Source organism: Nycticebus coucang, chromosome 5 (genome assembly GCF_027406575.1).
Source record: "Nycticebus coucang isolate mNycCou1 chromosome 5, mNycCou1.pri, whole genome shotgun sequence".
NCBI lineage: Eukaryota > Metazoa > Chordata > Mammalia > Primates > Lorisidae > Nycticebus > Nycticebus coucang.
The window spans coordinates 114,926,411-114,931,340 of NC_069784.1; the positions used below are offsets into that span (position 1 = coordinate 114,926,411).

Sequence of the window (4,930 nt, forward strand, 5' to 3'; positions counted from 1 at the left end):
TTTGTTTAAACTTCAACTTCATTTAAGAAGTTTAGAGATAGCTTTTTCTTTCTATAGTAAATGGAAAGTTAAGGTTTAAATATAAAACAGAGCATACATATAAACTAGGAACATAAAGATAGATGTTTTCAGATACTTTGGGGTAATGTAAGTATTAAGGTAATGGTTCACTCAGTCATTCGTAACCATTCATGTGTATATACATTCATTTAATAACCTCTATGTGCTGGGCACTATACTGAGCACTGGGCATCTAACAAGACTGTCATGGTTTCTTCCTTTTTGTCTCTTAAACTACTTGCTCCTGCAGGAGATGCCTGAACTGGAGTGTGGCCAGCATGGTGATAGCCCCAAAGGGGCTGAGAGTGGATGTGATCACCTACAGAGGAGGGGATAGGGAGTTGGGGAGGGAGGCCATAGGGAGAAAGAGAGATAGAGAAAGGAGAAAAAGAGGGCTAGGATTGAGGGGTGAGGTTACTCTAATGTTCTGTGTTTGAGCAGAGAAGAGGGCTAGCAAGAAGATTCGTGAAGTAGGTGGAAAATAGGAAGACAACAAATGTGGCATGGACAAACGAAAGGAATATGATTTCAAGGAAAGGGTGGCCCACGATATCAAAGGCTGCCGTGAGATACAATAAAACAGAAGGTTTGTCTTGGGTATTTAAAGAAAAGAGGTATCTAATGGAGGGGAAGGGCTGAGGGTAAATGGAACTGCAGCTGGGCAGCCACTGGGGAGCCCAGAACCCTGGCCCTTCCATCCCCTCACCTGGCTCTCTTCTGCTCCTCGTTTGGGTCAGGGCTTATATATAATGGACCTGTGGAAATACCCTGTGCCCCAAATCTTGGTTAGGTGCCCGTCCCCTGTGCCTCTGTAGCACTGCTTACTTTCCTTCTTGGCAATTATCATAATTTTTTCTCTGGACTATAAACGATAGCAACCAACTCTGATAAACTTAAGCAGAAAAGACAATTTGGGGAAAGGGGGTTTGGTAGTTTACAGAATTTTAACGTAAAGGCTGAAAAACTGGGTTTAGAAAACCAGCCAAATCCAAAGAATACCAAGCCACGGAGGTCCAGTCAAGGCCACATCTCCAGTGTGGTGGTGAGTTAGCCAGCCACCTCACACCCTGTCCACAGCTGGCTACTGCCACCGCTAGACGCTGGTGTCACTGCCATGGTATTACACAGGAATAAATTCTGAACTGTCCCCTTCTCCTTCACTTTATTAAGATGTGCCCCCCCAATAACAATCACATATGTTTAGCATTTGTGTGCAGTTTAAAGCGTAACAAAGTGAGGCTCTCCATAGAGATGGCTGAGCTGTGATTTTGAATCCCCTGCGGGCTCCTCTGATTACCTGTCTCTCATTGCTCTTGTCTCAGAGAGATCTAAGATCCCGGATTTCATGGTGTCACTGTGTCACACGTTTGTGCCCCCAGAAATACAGCGTGGTTGGTGTTGTCCGGTTTTGTACTTGACATAAATGAAGTCACACTGTGTGTATTCCTCTGTGACACGCTCTTGGGGCTCACTATGTTTTCACATGTTGGTGTGAAATAGCTAGAGTTTGTTCACTTTCACTGCTTTATTGTACATAATATGCCAGAACTAATTTGTCCTTCCCACTGTTAATGAAGTAAGGGCCCCCCCTAGAGCCAACAGTGCTGCTAATTATAAATACATGCCCCCCAGGATATGTGTTAAATAATTTATTGGCGTCTATATCAAAAGTAGAATCTCTAATAAGAGATAATGTGCATATTTAACTTTGCCGGGTAATGGCAAGTTATTTCCTAAAACACCTGTGATAATTTCCACTCCCTCTAGCAGTAATAATGATTCTCATTGCCCCACATCTCCATCAACACTGAGCAATGCTCAGTTTGTTAATTTTGTCAAACCAGGAGGAACAACAGAGTAGCTCAGCAGATTTCCCTGATTGCTTCTGAGTTTGATTTTTTTTTTTTTTTCTGTATGTCTATAAGCCATACCTATTTGCTCTCTTGTGGGATAACTGTTAGGTCGCTTACCACTTTCCTATTGAGTTGTCTGTCTTTTCCTGATTGATTTGTAAGAGTTCTTTATACACGTTGGATAGGAGCCCTTTGTCAGCATATATCTTCCAAATCTATTCTCCCAAGCTGGATTATCTTTTGATTTCTTAATGGTATTTTTTGTTGAACAGAATTTCTTTCTTTATTTTTTTTTGTATAAAATATTTAATTTATTCATCTTTGGGGGGAATTAGATGCATCACTACTGTATTGCAACTGAGCCATTAATCTTGTAGCTTCCTCAACATTAACTGGTTTGCTTTCATGACACTGCTGAGGAATCAATTCCTTCAAAACAGGTTCAAGAGAAAGGCCTTTGGAGAACTGTGCACGTTCCTTTTGTATATTTACAAAAGCTTTATTCATGCTGTTAAGTTTCTCATCATTCATAATGTTTATCTTCTTGAGATTAGTGGTAACTGGTTTAGCTTTGTTTCTAGCCTTAAAGCTTTGTAGGTTTTTTGAGTGTGTGTGTGTGTTTTGTTTTGTTTCACTGGCTATGTGAAAAACATTCCTGGACTTCCGCCTCTTAATTTGTTCTTGGCCATTGTCCCTGACATCCACGTCCAGGGCACATCATCCTGGACAGAATTTCTCCATTTTAATATAGTAAATTTCCATATGTTTTCTGATTTTGGAGTCTTATTTAAGAAATCTTTCTTCTGAGATCATTTCTATTTTTATTGAAAGATTTAACATTTTCTATCTTTCACAAAGCCTTTATATTGATATAGTTGGGAGTTTTGTTTTGGTTTGTTTTTTAGATGTGAAGTGGGGATCCATTTTTATTTTTTCCATATACACATCCAATTGTCTTGCCATGACTTGATGAGAAGAAGAACCAGCACCTTTGCACACTGATCCATAATGACAACTCTGTCCTATATTAGATTTCCATTTATGTGAGGGTCTGTTATGGTTCTAGATTCTATCCCTTTGTTTTTCTTTTTTGTTTGTTTGTTTTTTTGGTCTATCCTTGCCTGTCCCACATTGTCCTAACCACCTTAGCTTGATAGTAATTTTGTACTTCTAGTATTACCTGTCACCTTGTTTGGTCCTGCCTTAAGGATGCTTTACCTCTCCCTGGCCTTTGCTTTTTCAAATAAAATTTAAATTCAACCATTTGTCTTCCATGCAAAAACCTACTGGGAATTTTGGTAGAACTTCTTTCTATCCAGTGTTTTTCTTTTTTCCCACACAAAAGAGGTCCATCTCTCCCTATAATTGGATATTCTTTCTTTCTTTCTTTCTTTTTTTTTAGATGGAGTCACATTTTTTCACCCTCAGTAGAGTGCTGTGGCATCATAGCTCACAGCAACCTCAAACTCTTGGACTCAAATGATCCTCTTGCCTCAGCCTCCCAAGTAGCTGGGACTACAGGTGCCCACGGCAACACCTGACTACTTTTTAGAGACAGAGTCTCGCTCTTCCTCAGGCTGGTCTCGAACTTGTGAGCTCAGGCGATCCACCAGCCTTGGCTTCCCAGAGTGCTAGGATAACAGGTGTGAGCCACCTTGCCCAGCCTATATACCTGGATATTCTTAAAGTTCTTCAATAAAGACTAGTAATTCTGTAAAAGGACCTGCACATCTTTTCTTACATTTATTCCTAAGTGCTTTATATTATTTTATAGTGTTAAAAAATTTCTGCTGTTGAATATCAGTGCAATTTTCTTTTTATATTGATATTAGTATTTTGCCAAACTCTTATTAGTTCTTAGAATTTATGTGTGGATTCTTTTGATCTTTTTCAAGTTGATAATTATCTATCATCTGTAAGTAATAACTGTTTTGCGCATTCCTTTCCTAATCCTTGTACTTTTTTTCTTGTTTCATTATGCTGGCTAGGTCTTTTAGTTAGGACACTGTTGAGTGTAAGTGGTGACAGAAGCATTCTCATCTCGGACCTATGCACCTTTATTCTTTTTGGCACTTGGTGCAGAATCAGAGTCCCATATGGATACATTTGCTTGGTGAAGCTTAAGTTCCAGGCCCTTCTAACTGTTAACAAATGAAGAGGAAAAATATCATGCTTTCAGGTCTATAATATTATGTCGGGTTCTTTTTATAACTTTCCTGGAAATTTCTACAAAATCAGAATGACATTCAGATGTTGGACACTAAAAGTAATTTGTAATTGCCTGTGTACTTGTCTTTATCCCCAGTAAAATTCTAACTAGCCAAACTCATCACCGTGAATAATGTGTCTATGGGAGAATTTATCCTTCATGTCAACCCAGAACTCTAAGAAGACAGCCCCCTTCACTGTTGCACGTCAGAATTGGAATCCTCCCAGTTCCAAATCATTTATGGACACTCTTGTGGCCTGTCGCAGGGCCTTTAAGAAAGGAAGTCTTGGGCCACGGATGGGGCCAAAGTACAGAGCATTCTAAAGAATGGGAATGTTTTGTCAGTTTCATACCCTAGAGAGGACTTTTCAAAGTTTTGTCCTCAGTAATCTCCTCTCTCTTCTTCCCAGGACTTGTCCACATCTGCTTCAATGCTCTCAACCCCATGCTCTGTTGTGCCTCAGCCACTGCTAAGTAGATCATGCTCTCCCAGCTGCTCCTTTATTTTAATGTCTGTGATGAAGTTCATGGCTTTTTATGGTTTTCCAGAGGATTACTGCTAGCAACGGTGATGAAGAGACTTAATAAAGAGGATCCTGCCACCAAGTTAACACATGTAGAGAGAGAGAGAACTTAAAATATTTATATAGACAACCATAAAGCTAAAAAATAAACGACAAACTTAAAAAAATAACATATATATGACAACAAGTACTGTTCCTAATGTATACAACGTACATATGACCTAATGCAATGTATATATGACAAAAGTACTATTCCTAATGTACACACAGCTCTCATAAATTGA

The 4,930-nt window shown here is 39.4% G+C and overlaps 1 pseudogene; it reads right to left on the reverse strand.

Annotated features, from left to right (window-relative positions):
• Nucleotides 1–2,228: 2,228 nt before the first annotated feature.
• LOC128585576 (ribosomal biogenesis factor-like) lies at nucleotides 2,229–2,602 on the reverse strand (annotated as a pseudogene).
• Nucleotides 2,603–4,930: the final 2,328 nt, after the last annotated feature.